The sequence below is a fragment of the Coenobita brevimanus genome, chromosome 77 (assembly GCF_032717465.1).
Source record: "Coenobita brevimanus isolate Jiangsu-jjx chromosome 77, ASM3271746v2, whole genome shotgun sequence".
Lineage (NCBI taxonomy): Eukaryota > Metazoa > Arthropoda > Malacostraca > Decapoda > Coenobitidae > Coenobita > Coenobita brevimanus.
This window is the reverse complement of record NC_137030.1, coordinates 688,276-704,403: the sequence shown is the minus strand read 5'-3', so window position 1 is coordinate 704,403 and position 16,128 is coordinate 688,276.

Sequence of the window (16,128 nt, the reverse complement as noted above, 5' to 3'; positions counted from 1 at the left end):
AATGTACAGTATATGTATTTTATAGTGTGTATGTGCAATATTCACATGCGTCTCTTTTGGCTGGATATATGCACACATTTACACATACACACACACCATACATTCGCACATACCTGTACATACACACACACGATAAGCACAATGTTCTACACATACACAGAACACAAGACTAGACAAAATTATAAACAGATCTCACACACTGAAAGTAAACACAGACATAAACACAAACCAAAACAAGAGACTAAACAATACCATAAACAAACCAATAAACACAAAAACAAAAACTATTAACACAGGAATTTAACCAAGGACCCCATACAATCCAATGCCCCGTTTTCTTTCTTGCTTCCTCCATGAGATTTTTTATTCAGCTTCAAGGCAAGGTGTTAAGTACTGAAGGGGTTAATGAAGGCTCAGTGGTAGAGCACCTGACTCGGGACCAAAGAGTCGTGAGTTCGTGCTGCGTCAGGGTAAGCTGCCCTGCCGGGAGAGGTAGCGCTCTCCTGTCACCTAGCTGGTTGTAGAAGCCGTGGCTCAGTGGGTTAGTGCTTTCCGACCAAAGGGACGGAGGTTCGAGTCCACCCAAGGGTCAATAGTAGACATCAGGAGGGGCATCCAGTCATACAGTGCTACACGCTACAAAACCAAAGTCCTCTACCCAGGGGCAACGCCTTAGCCCTTATTGACGAAAGGGCACACGGCGTAAAACTCAAAAAATATAATAATAATAATAATTATTATTATTATTATTATTACTATCCTCGTAAGCTGGATAAAACTTCACGGAGGGAGCAAGAAGGAAGAGCCAAGACTTAATACTGTTATGAATCGGGTTCTCGTGTGCCCAGGGAGAGTCCTTAACACCTGATCCTAAGCGATTTATGTTCCCTAAGACTGCTGATTATGTTCGTGTGTGTCAGTGATGCAAATTGTGTGGATGGTGAAAAGGTCTCTCTCTCTCTCTCTCTCTCTCTCTCTCTCTCTCTCTCTCTCTCTCTCTCTCTCTCTCTCCCTCCGTCTACCTACCTACCGATCTGTATATCTATATGTATCTACCTCTGTCTACCTGCCTACCTACCTACCTACCTACCTACGTACCTGTTTGTCACTGTCCATCTTTATATCTCCATTCATCTATCAATCCATCTGTCTGTCTGTCTATCCGTCTTTCTGTCTATCTATCTTTCTATATAGCTGTCTATCAATCTGTCTACCTTTTTGTCACTCCATCTATATACCTGTGAATCCAACTATCTATCCATCTTTCTATGTCTGTCTCTATCTCCCTCTCTATCTATCTATCAGTCTATCTGTCTGTGTCGTGGAGGGGTTACTAACAGCCTTCATTAACCCCTTCACTACGAGTTTCCATTAAAATCGTCGAGAGAGAGAGAGAGAAGATGGAAGGGGTTGAGGTATAATACTCAAATCGTCAAAGAGAAGGAATTAGGGACAGAATAAATCACCAGAGAAAAGGTGTTAGGATCTCCCCAGTGCACTCTAGAATTGGACTTATAACTAAGGTAATTATATATCTAGGATGGTCTTGTTATATGGCTGCCCTTCCCCCGTCCGCTGTGGTCTTTTGTGTTCCGGGTACGGCTTCTGAAGTGTCTACCCTGCCTCGCGTATTCCTCTCCCACTCCCACGCCCACACCGGCAGACTGAGCACTCCATAAAACAGCTCAGTCAGCATTATCAGTGTCTACCCTGCTTCGTTTATTGATTTCCTGCTCCCACTGCCACACCCACGCCCACACCCGCAGCCAGAGCCGTTCCAGCAGCACACAGGGCATCAGCGGCTGAGTGTCAAGTGTAGTGCTATATCCAGACCACCCTGTATATAAGAGGCAGCGTCCAGACCACAAGCCTGCTGGTGTGGGCGGAAATCTGCATCACCACAACCCATACAAGCGGCCACACTGAACGCGGGCGGGTGCTGGCGGGGACTTAAACGTGTTACAGCGAAACAGAACTCGCGCCCACACCAGCAGCCATTTGCGGGCGGGGACTAACACGTGTTTCAAGGATACAAAACACGCCCACACCAGCAGACATGTGCGGGGGGGGGGGACCTCTACGTGTGACAAGGATACGAAGCCCGCGCCCACACCACAGCAGACTTGTGGGACTTACACGTGTTACAGCGATAGAGAGCCAGCACCCACACCAGCAGGCTTACGGTGGGGACGCGCCTTTAGAAATTACATAAAAAATATACAGTTCACAAGCCCTGTAATGTTTTGTAGTGTGTAAATAATGCTCTTGTATATTTTGTAAAGTTTAATGGCCATCCTTCCCTTGTTATCAGTATATATATATTGCCCAACTGCTCTTCTTCGTGATTATCAATAAATAAATTGATGTTGGAGGATTGTTGTGTTTTTATTATTCCTTCTTGGCCCCTCTCCCCCCCCCCATGTAGGTGTGTGTGTGTGTGTGTGTGTGTGTGTGTATGAGAGAGAGAGAGAGAGAGAGAGAGAGAGAGACGGGCTAACGAACAAGAAATCAGTGGAGAGAAATGTAGTGGTTGTGGTGGTGGTGGTGGTGGTGATGATACGATAGTGGTGGTGGTGATGGTGGTGGTGGTGATAATGATGATGATATGATGTATGATAATGGTGGTGTTTGTGGTGATGATGATGATGATAAAAATATGATTATGACGGTCATATGATAATGATGCTGGCGGTGGTGGTAATGATGATGATGATGATAATAATGACATGATAATGATGATGATAGTGTGATAATGGTGATGATAATGATGGTGATAAACATATGATGATTATGATGATGATATCCTAATGATGTTGATGATGAGAATAATATGATGATTATGATGATATGATAATAATGATGATGATGATAATAATAATAAAAAAGATGATAATGATAAGATGATAATGATGATGGTGGTGGTGATAATGATGATGGTGGTGGTGATGATGACAACCTTGTATTGTTGTAAACTTGCATATACTGTGTCTGTTTTCACCTAGCACACCTCCCTAGCCCCTCTCAGCTCAGGTGGTGGCCAGGTGTAGTCAGATTGGAGGGTTGGCTCGCCTATACTTCGTTCATTTTAAGTTGGCCCTGATTTTCGTCCTTTTGCAGCTTATTTCACGTAGCTCAGAGGCAGCAAAAGGCAGTACTAAGGCGCTACACCCTTTCCATAGCACTTCTTCGTGATTAGCACCGTATTCTAGTGTCAGTCTCTCGCTACACTTCAGCTTTCAAGATGGAGAGTCGCTATTTTTTCGTCTATTCCCATTTCACTCTAACTTGGCCTAAAATTGCCTTCTTCATTTTGAATAAGGAGTTCTAACGATAGATTAAAGCTAGAATATGATGCTAGTCACGAAGAAGTGCTATGGAAAGGATGTAGAGACGTAATGTTGTCCTACGTGGCAATTGAGCTACGTGAAATAATCTGCACAGGACGAAAATCTGGGACAAGTTTTGAGAAATCGGATAGTAACCAGGAAGACTCATTCCCGCATTATAATTACGTTTCATCCATTTTCATACAACCCCGACTTAGCATTCTAGTCGTAAAAATGGCCCAGTTCCGTCAGATGAAAGAAGACATCGCGTAACCCGGAAGCGATCCTTTTAAAAAACAAACGACGTTACATGTGCTCTACAGAGTTGCAAATTCAGCGCTTTTCCCGTTAGATTTATATTTTTCCCCCGTCCATTAATCAGTCCTATTTAACAGCTTGTGGTAAGAAATCTGTCGAATTTTTTATATAGTCGCGAAGAATTGGTGTTATTGTAAAGATAATTGTAATTTTTATTGTTTTGTCGTGGTTATTTTGGGTGTATGATGAGCGTAGCGATTTTTCTTAGCAGGCTTAGCGATCGGTGCGAAGGTGCGTAGGATTGGCAACACCCACGCACCTGCCCGTGTTTACCTTTGCCTTCGAAGGGGTAGGGAGATATGGCGTCCCAGTTTTTCTTTGTTTTGTGGTGTTTTATCGACGATTTAGGGGCGCCCTTGTGTCACAAAATTTCGAGGAAGATACAGAGAAGCGACGGAGCCATGAGGGGAGGCGGAGAACGACCGAGCATCATCGCGGAGAGCAAAGGTGAGAAATCGTGTTCTCACCTGGCGACGCTCGGGTAGTCCCGCCCTGTTGAACGCATTGCAGTCACCATTCATCGCGTAATCCTAGAATTATATCAATCTCAGGTCCATAATCTATTACCCCGATGTCTATTATCTTTGTGTAGTTAATTTAGAAGGAAAATAGATAAAAGATGATAAATTTGGACGCCGATTAAATAAACAGGGCTAGCCTACCCCCACGACGCCATTGTTCATTTCTCTACCAAATCATTTACAACCGCGATTTGTCACTCATGTTTTCAATTAATTTTACCTTTTTCACTTCGTATGATTAACCCTGATGGATGATAAATAATGGATAACTACTTTACGATGTGATATTACGAGTTTACGATGTGACAGGATATTTTACCTGTATTTATCAATTATTTTTATCCACGTCAGTTATTTCTTATATCTTCGTATAATTAACCCAGAATGATGTTAGATGATTAATTGATATACCACGTGATTTAACGAAGAGGATATACTTTTTTAACGCATTACTTCGTTATATTTTCCGTGCGTTTGGGGAGTAGCATATTATTTTTGCTAATTTATCGTTCATTTTCTGCCTTTAAAGTGACCAGAGTGTAGGGTTGAGAATTTTGGGTTATTGAAAGGAAATTTAATATATCTTAGAGGAAATTGAGGACGAAAGGGAGGGTGTAGGAGAGATTGGGATGGTGGAGGGAGGAGGAGGGAGGAAGGGAGAGAGAGTGGAGGAAACAGGCAGTGGGGAGGGAGTTGGAGGAAAAAAGTGAGGTGGTGGAGAGATAAGAGACGGAGAGGAGGAAAGAGTGAGATGAGAGGAGGGAAAGGGAGTGGAGGAGACACAGGGATTAGGGAATGGGGGGAAGGGGGAGGGGGGGAGTTACAGGGTTGTCTCAGCTCTTCGTAATCACTTTTTTTTTTTTCTTTTTTTTTTTTACAGTTGGTTGAGATGACGTACATGTTATTGTGACACCATGACACCACTGACATGACCCGACACTAGCATGACATGCTGACATTAATGACAGCACTGATATGACACAGTATGACCGCACTGGTATGACATGACATGGCGGCACTCAGATGACCTGACATGGCATAACATGACATAGCAACACCGACATTACTCGTTAGGACATGACATCACAAACATAACATTACTTGGCAGCACAGACATGATATATGACATCACTGACATGGCATGACATGACAACACTGCCGGCACATCGTCAGGTACGAGTTACATAGAGGCAATAAAGAGTCGTTTTCTTTGCGGGTCCCAATCACCACGTCCGGAGTTGACCCTTACACTGCTGTATCGTGTGTTTGGTCTGACTCCCTGGGTGGACTCCGCGGTTGCTCCACCGAAGGTACACGGTGCCACCACCTGTAGGCTCCTTGTAAACCTCTTTAATAGTCACTTGATTTCATCTGACAGAAATGGGTCACTCCCTTAACTTAAAATATACCTCTTCGTTACGTGAAATTCTATGAACTTTTTATATGAAATAGGGATGAATCTCCTTGGTTGCTAGTGAAATCAACTCTCCAATCTGACTACACCTGGCCAACATCCGAGCTGATAGGGCTTAGGGGACATTATTTTGCCCAAGCACCTCTTACCTAGCGATTTATTTTGCCTATTACACATTATTTGCTACGTTATATCGTAATATCGAAATACCCGTCTATAAGAAGAGAAGAAATCGCCACGGATTCGGTGTTAAGGGTGACTGAAGCTACATAAATACGATGTCATTCATGCCTGTACATTATTATTATTATTATTATTATTATTATGCTGTGCTCTATTATTATTGTTGTTGTTGTCGTTATTGTTGTTGTTTTACCTGCATATCTCTCTGCTAATCTCTACCTTTCTCCCTCCCTACCTACCTACTTACCTACCTCCCTCCCTCCCTCCCTCCCTACGTACCTACCTACCTACCTTCCTCCCTCCCACCCTCCCTACCTACCTACTTACCTACCTACCTACCTTCCCCCCCACACATACCTACCTTGCTACCCCCCCCACACACACACACCTACCTACCTACCTGCCTACCCCTCCCACACACACACTCATACATACACAAACACATCTACCAACCTACCTGCCTACCTACCAACCAACCATCCAACCAACCCACCCACCATCCCACCCACCTGCCTACCTACCCAACCACCCACCAACTTACCTACCTACCAACCTACCTATCTGCCCACCCACCCACCTACCAACTTACCTACCTACCAGCCTACCTACCTACCTACCTACTCCCCACACACACCCTTACACAAACACACACACACCTACCTACCTACCAATATACCTACCTACCTACCTACCTACGTACCACCCCCCACACACACCTACCTACCTACCCCCCCACACACACACTCATACACACACACACCTACCTACCTACCTACCTTCCTACCTACCTACCTACCTACCTACCTACCTACCCCCACACACACTCATGCACAAACCTACCTACCTACCAACCCCCCCCACACACCTACTACCTACCTACCTACCCCCCACACACACACACCTACCTACATACCTACCATCTGAACCACCCACCCACGTACCTTCTTACCTACTACCCCACCCACTCACCCACTTACCCACCAACTTACCTACCTACCTACCCACCCACCCACCCACCCACCTGCCCACCCACCTACCTACCTACCCCCCCACACATACTCATACACACACACCTACCAACCTACCTACCTACCTTCCTACCTACCTACCTACCTACCTACCTACCCCACACACATACCTACCTGCCTACCCCCACACACACTCATATACACATACACCTACCTACCTACCTACCCCCCCACACACACACCTACCTACCTACCCCTCCCACACACACACTCATACACACACACACACACACACACACACACACACACACCTACCAACCTACCTTCCTACTTACCTACCTACCCCCCCACATCTACCTACCTACCTACCCTCCACACACACACACACACACACACACACACACACACACACACACACACACACACACACACACCTACCTACTTACCTACCCCCACACACAAACACGCATACACCTACCTACCTACCTACCTACCTACCCCCCACACACACGCCTACTACCTACCTACCTACCCCCCCCACTCACACACACACACACACACACACACACACACACACACACACACACAACTACACATACCCCACCTACCTACCAACCAACTGAACAACCCCCCCACCATCCCACCCCCCCACCCACCTACCTACCAACCTACCTACCTACCTACCTACCTGCCTGCCTGCCTGCCTACCCAACCACCCACCTCCATCCTCCTGCCCACCTACCTACCTACCTTCCTATCCACCCACTCACCCACCCATGTACCTTCTTACCTACCATCCCACCCACTCACCCACCTACCTACCTACCTACATACCTTCCTACCTACCCACATACCTTCCTACCTACCCACCCACGCACCTCCCTGCCCATCTACCTACCTACCTACCTACCTGCCCACCCACTCACCCACCCATGTACCTTCTTACCTACCACCCCATCCACTCATCCACCTACCTATCTACCTACATACCTTCCTACCTACCCACCCACCCACCCACACAGCCACCTGCCTGCCCACCCACCTGCCCACTTACCTAAATACCTATTTACCTACCTTCCTACCTACCCACCCATCCACCCAGCCACACACACACACACACACACACACACACACACACACACACACACACACACACACACACACACACCTACTTACATACATACATACCTGCCTTCCTACCTCGACCCTACCTCCCTACCTATCTCCCTCCCTACCTACCCCCTCCCTCCCTCCATCCCTACCTACCTACCTACCTACCTACCTACCTACCTACCTACCTACCACCTTCCTGCCTACCACAATACTAACTTACCAACCTACCTGTGTCCCTGTCTACCACCCTTCCTTCTCATGTATTTACCTACCTACCTACCTACCTGCTTACCCACTGCACTACCTGTTGTGCTACCTACCTACTTACCTGTCTGCCTATCTACCTTCCTGCCTTCCTCCCGACCTACCTACATATCTCCCTGCCAGTCTTTCTACCTACTTCCCTACCTTACCATTATACCTACTTACCAATCTACCTACATCCCTGCTGCCACTGTCCCTCCCTATCTGCCTACCTGCTTACCAGATTATGTACCTACTTACTAACCTACTTGCCTACCTACATGCCACCCTTCTCCCTAGCTACCTACTTAGCTATCTGATGTACCTACCCATCTACCTACCTAACTGCCTCTCTGCCTACCTACGTCTCTTACTACCAACCTGCCTACCTACCTTCCTGTCTACCCATGTACCATCCTGCCTATCTTTCAACCTCCCTGCCTATCTTTCTATGTATCTACTTTCTTACCTACCTACTACTTATAGCCCTCCCTCCCTCCCTATCTACTTACCTACCTACCTACCTATCTGTCTCACTCCTTACCTATGTGTGCACCTGCCTACCTACCTACCTACCTACCTGCCTGCCTATCTGCCTGCATATATCCCTACTTGCTTCCTGCTTTCCTCCCTCTCCCCATCCTAAGTACCCTTCTACCTCCCTCCCTTCCTACCCACCTGCTACCTACATACCTACCTGCCTACCTACAGACCTATTTAACTCCCTTTCTGCCCATATACCTATCTATCTGCTTCCTCTCCTCCCTTCCTGCTTACCTCCCTTCCTTCCTCCTTTCCTCCCTCCCTTCCTCCCTCCCTTCCTCCTTCCCTCCCTTCCTCCTTCCCTCCCTTTCACCTTTCCTACATGCCAATTTACCTTCCTGCTTTGTTACTAATCTACCTACCTACCTACCTACCTATTCCCAGCTCATCCTACTTACCTTCCTACCGTCCTTCCTCCCACATTATTTACCTGTCTGCCTTCCTACCTACCTTAACACCTACCTTCCTCCCTCCCTAATTAACTCCCTGCCTATCACCCTCCCCCCCTCCTTCCTACCTACCTACCTACCTACCTACCTACCTACCTACCTAGCTCTCTACCTACCTGCCTACCTTCCCACCTGCCTACCTACCTATCTAATTACTGACCTATATTCTTACCTACCTACCTCTCCCTGCCTACCTACCTACCTACCTCCCTACCTATCATCCTGTCAAGCTCTGTGGTTCCGTATGTGCCTGTCTACCTGCCTTCCTGCCTACCTACCTTGCTGCCTACCTACCTTCCTGCCTACCTTCCTCCCTGCCAAACACCCATTATTCTTTCCTCCCACCCTTTCTACCTACCTACCTATCGTCCTACCTACCTTTCTGCCTACCTACCTACCTTTCTGCCTACCTATGTACTCTCCTACCTACCTATCTTCCTACCTCCAGTACCTACCTGTCTTCCTGCCTGCCTTTCTGCCTACTACTTCCCTACCTACCTACCTGCATATTTCCCTGCCCACTTATCTTCCTACCTATGTCCCTTCCTGCTTACCCACCCACATACCTACATACCTACCTGCCTACCTACCAACCTGCATACCTACCTATCTATGTACCTACCTACTACTTGTCTGTCTGTCTGTCTACCAACCAACATACCCATCCACCTACCTACCTATGTGCCATTCCCTGCCTAGCTGTCTACCTACCTACCTACCTACCTACCCATCTTCCTGTCCTCCTCTCTCCCTCCCTATGTACCTACCTACCTACCTACCTACATAGTTCATTGCCTGCCCATCTTCCTACCTACAGTATGTTCCTGCTACCTCCCTACTTACTAACCCCCCCTCCATACCTTCCTCCCAACCTTCCTACCCCCCTCTCTCTCCTCCCTACCTACCTACCCACCAGCCCATCTACCTACCTACCTGCCTACCCACCCTACCCAGCTGTACCCTATCCCATCCCACCCTACTCTACCCTACCCTACCCTACCACACCTACCTACCTACCTACCTACCTGCTTACCTACCCACACACCAGCCTAGCAACTTACCTACCTGTCTACCCTACTAACTACCCAGTCTCACCCATCCAACCTACCTACCTTATACCCACCCACCCACCTTGCCACCTGCTGACTCTCCCACCCCCCCACCTGCCCACCTACCTACTTACTACCTACCTACCTACCTACCTACCCACCCACCCACCCACCTACCTACCTATGTACTACCTACCTACCTACCTACCTACCTGCCTAAATACTAACCTACCCACCCACCCACCTTGCCACCCATTCACCTACCTACCTACCTACCTGCCTGCTGCCTGCCTGCCTGCCTGCCTGCCTACCTAACTTCCTACCTACTTACCTCTTAGCCATCCATCCACCCACCCACATACCCACAAAGCCTCCCACCCTCCCACCCACCTACCTACCTACCTACCTATCTGCCTGCCTACCTACCTACCCACCTACCTACCTACCTACCCACCCACCTACCTACTCACCCACCCACCCTCCCACCTACCTACCTACCTTCCTTACCACCCTACCCACCTACCTGCCTACCCACATAACTACCTACCTACCCACCCACCTTCCTACTCACCTCCCCACCCACCTACATAATTACCTACCTACCCACCCACAACCCTCCTACTAACCCCCCCACCCAGTCATCTACATACCTACCAGCCTTCCTACTCACTCACCCACCCACTTATGTATGTGCATACTTACCTACCTACCTACCTACCCACCTATGCACCTACTGACCTACCTGCCTACCTACCTAACCACCCAGCCACCCACTTACCTACCCACCCACCCACCTTCCTTCCTACCTACTCATCCCCCAGCCACCTACCTAACTACTTACCTATTACCTTCCTACTTACCCCCACACAACTGCCTACCTACCTGCCTACAAACCTGCCTACCCACTCACCCACCTATGTACAGTATGTACGTATGTACCTACCTACCTACTTAGCTCCACATTCACCCACCCACCTACATACCTACCTAACTACTTAGTTTCCCACACACTTACCTTCCTACCCACCCACCCACCTACCTACCTACCTACCTACCTACCAACCTGCCCACCCACCCACCCACCCACCCACCTACCCAACCACCCACCCACCCACCCACCCACCTACCCAACTACCCACCCACCCACCTCCCTACCTACCTACCTACCTACCTACTCACCCTCCCAGCCACCTCCCTACCTATCCACCTAACCCCCAACCCACCCACCCACCCTCCTACTCACTTACCTGCCTATTTACCCACCCACCCACCCACCCACCCTCTTACCTACCTACCTGCCTACCTATCTACCTACCTACCTACCTACCCACTTACCTACCTACCTACCTACCCACCTAGTCTCCCACCCACCCATCTGCCTACCTACCTTCCTACCCACCTTCCTACCCACCCACCTACCCACCTATCGACCTACCCCCACCCCACTCACCTACCTACCTGCTGTACCTACCTACCTACGTACCCATCCACCCACCCACCCACTCATCCACCTACCTACCTACCCACCTACTTACCTACCTGCCTACCTACCTACCAACCCACCCACCCATCCACCTACCTACCTATTGACCTACCCTCTCACCCATCCACCTACCTACTTGCCTACCTACCTACCCATTCACCCACCCACCTACCTACCAACCCACCCACACACCCACCTACCTACCTACTTACCTATCTACCCACCAACCCACCTACCTACCTATTTACCTATTTTCCTACCCACACCCACCTACCTATTTACCTATTTTCCTATGTTCCTACCCACACCCACCTAAATATTTACCTATTTTCCTGTGTTCCTACCTGCACCCACCTACCTATTTACCTATTCTTCTATGTTCCTACCCACACCCACCTACCTACCTATTTACCTATTTTCTCAAAGTGTAAGACCTATGACAAATAAAACTGAACATTCATGAGTGTTTTGATAAATAGGGAAAACATCCTTAGAATAGGTCCATGGGAATAGGTCCATAGGGGTCCATAAGGAGTAGGTCCATAGGGGTCCATAAGCAACAGGTCCATAGGGAATAGGTCCATGAGGAATAAATCCACAGGGGTCCATGAGAAATAGGTCCACATGGAATACATCCATGAGGAATAGGTCCATAGGGAGTAGGTCCATGGGATATGTATATACTGTAATGGAAATAGGTCCATGGGATATGTATATACTGTAGTGGAAATAGGTCCATTTGATAATTATATATTGTAGTGGAAATAGGTCCATGGGATATGTATATGCTGTAGTGGAAATAGGTCCATTTGATGATAATTATATATTGTATTGGAAATAGGTCCATAGGGAATAGGTCCATGGGATGATAAGTATATACTGTAGTGGAAATAGGTCCATGGGATGATAAGTATATACTGTAGTGGAAATAGGTCCATTTGGAATAGGTCCATGGGATGATAAGTATATACTGTAGTGGAAATAGGTCCATGGGATGATAAGTATATACTGTAGTGGAAATAGGTCCATGGCATGATAAGTATATACTGTAGTGGAAATAGGTCCATGGGATAAGTATGTACTGTTGAGGAAATAGGTCCATTTGGAATAGGTCCATGGGATGATAAATATATACTGTAGTGGAAATAGGTCCATGGGATGATAAGTATATACTGTGGAAATAGGTCCATTTGGAATAGGTCCATGGGATGATAAATATATACTGTAGTGGAAATAGGTCCATGGGATGATATGTATATACTGTAGTTGTAATAGGTCCATAGGATATGTATACACTAATGGTAATAGGTCCATGGGGAATAGGTCCATGGGATAAGTATATACTAGTGGAATAGGTCCATGGGATGATAGATATATACTGTAATGGAAATAGGTCCATGGGATGATAAATATATACTGTAGTGGAAATAAGTCCATGGGGAATAGGTCCATGGGATGATAGATATATACTGTAATGGAAATAGGTCCATGGGATGAAAAATTTAATGTAGTGGAAATAGGTCCATGGGATGATAAGTAAATACTGTAGTGGAAATAGGTCCATAGGATAAGTATATACTGTAGTGGAAATAGGTCCATAGGATGATAAGTATATAATGTAGGGAAATAGGTCCATTGGGAATAGGTCCATGGGATAAGTAAATACTGTAGTGGAAATAGGTCCATAGGATAAGTATATACTGTAGTGGAAATAGGTCCATAGGATAAGTATATAATGTAGTGGAAATAGGTCCGTAGGTAATAGGTCCATGGGATATGTATATAATGTAGTGGAAATAGGTCCATGGGATAAGCATATACTGTAGTGGAAATAGGTCCATGGGATAAGCATATACTGTAGTGGAAATAGGTCCATGGGATATGTATACACTAATGGTAATAGGTCCATGGGGAATAGGTTCATAGAGTAATAAGTATATACTGTAGTGGAAATAGGTCCATGGGAAAATATATATATATATACTGTAGTGGAAATAGGTCAATAGGGAATAGGTCCATGGGATAAGTATATACTGTAGTGTTAGTAGGTCCATATGGAATAGGTTGATGGGATAAGTATATACTGTAGTGGGAATAGGTCCATAGGATGATAAGTATACTGTAGTGGAAATAGGTCCATCCAGAATAGGTCCAAGGGATGATAAGTATATACTGTAGTGGAAATAGGTCCATAGGGAATAAATCCATGGGATAAGTATGTAATGTAGTGGAAATAGGTCCATGGGATAAGAATATACTGTATTTGAAATAGGTCCATGGGATAAGTATATACTGTAATGGAAATAGGTCCATGGGATGATACTTATACTGTAGTGGAAATAGGTCCATGGGATAAGTATGTACTGTAGTGGAAATAGGTCCATGGGATAAGTATATACTGTAGTGGAAATAGGTCCATGGGATGATAAGTATATACTGTAGTGGAAATAGGTCCATGGGATAAGTATGTACTGTAGTGGAAATAGGTCCATGGGATAAGTATATACTGTAATGGAAATAGGTCCATTGGGAATAGGTCCAGGGCAGTGATAAGTATATACTGTAGTGGAAATAGGTCCATAGGATGATAAGTATATGAAGAAGTGGAAATAGGTCCATGGGATAAGTATATACTGTAGTGGAAATAGGTCCATGGGATGATAAGTATATACTGTGGAAATAGGTCCATTTGGAATAGGTCCATGGGATGATAAATATATACTGTAGTGGAAATAGGTCCATGGGATGATAAGTATATACTGTAGTGGAAATAGGTCCATGGGATAAGTATACTGTAGTGGAAATAGGTCCATGGGATGATAAGTATTTACTGTAGTGGAAATAGGTCCATGGGATGATAAGTATATACTGTAGTGGAAATAGGTCCATGGGATAAGTATATACTGTAGTGGAAATAGGTCCATGGGGCATAGGCCCATAGCGTGATAAGTATTTAATGTAGCGGAAATAGGTCCATGGGATAAGTATATACTGTTGAGGAAATAGGTCCATTTGATAAGTATATACTGTAGTGGAAATAGGTCCATTTGATAAGTATATACTGTAGTGGAAATAGGTCCATGGGATATGTATACACTGTAATGGTAATAGGTCCATGGGGAATAGGTCCATATCGTGATAAGTATATACTGTAGTGGAATTAGGTATATGGGAAAATAAATATATATATACTGTAGTGGAAATAGGTCCATATGGAATAGGTCGATGGGATAAGTATATACTGTAGTGGGAATAGGTCCATAGGATGATAAGTATACTGTAGTGGAAATAGGTCCATCCAGAATAGGTCCATGGGATAAGTATATACTGTAGTGGAAATAGGTCCATAGGGAATAAATCCATGGGATAAGTATTTATTGTAATGGAAATAGGTCCATGAGATAAGTATTTACTGTAGTGGAAATAGGTCCATGGGATGATACTTATACTGTAGTGGAAATAGGTCCATGGGATGATACTTATACTGTAGTGGAAATAGGTCCATGGGATAAGTATGTACTGTAGTGGAAATAGGTCCATGGGATAAGTATATACTGTAGTGGAAATAGGTCCATGGGATAAGTATATACTGTAGTGGAAATAGGTCCATGGGATGATAAGTATATACTGTAGTGGAAATAGGTCCATGGGATGATAAGTATATACTGTAGTGGAAATAGGTCCATGGGATAAGTATATACTAGTGGAAATAGGTCCATGGGATAAGTATATACTGTAGTGGAAATAGGTCCATTGGGAATAGGTCCAAGGCAGTGATAAGTATATAAAGTGGAAATAGATCCATGGAATGATAAGCATATACTGTAGTGGAAATAGGTCCATGACATGATTTATATACTGTAGTGGAAATAGGTCCATTGGGAATAGGTCCATGGGATGATAAGTATATACTGTAGTGCAAATAGGTCCATGGCATATGTATATACTCTAATGGAAATAGGTCCATGGCATGATAAGTATATACTGTTGAGGAAATAGGTCCATTTGGAATAGGTCCATGGGATGATAAAAATATACTGTAGTGGAAATAGGTCCATGGGATGTTATGTATATACTGTAATGGTAATAGGTCCATGGAGAATAGGTCCATAGAGTGATAAGTATATACTGTAGTGGAAATAGGTCCATGGAAAAATAAATATATACTGTAGTGGAAATAGGTCAATAAAGAATAGATCGATGGGATAAGTATATACTGTAGTGGAAATAGGTCCATAGGATAAGTATACTCTAGTGGAAATAGGTCCATCCAGAATAGGTCCATGGGATAAGTATATACTGTAGTGGAGATAGGTCCATGGGATAAGTATATACTGTAGTGGAAATAGGTCAGTGGGATGATATGTATATACTGTAATGGTAATAGGTCCATAGGGTGATAAGTATATACTGTAGTGGAAATAGGTCCATGGGAAAATAAATATATATATAATGTAGTGGAAATAGGTCAATAGTGAATAGGTCCATGGGATAAGTATATTCTGTAGTGGAAATAGG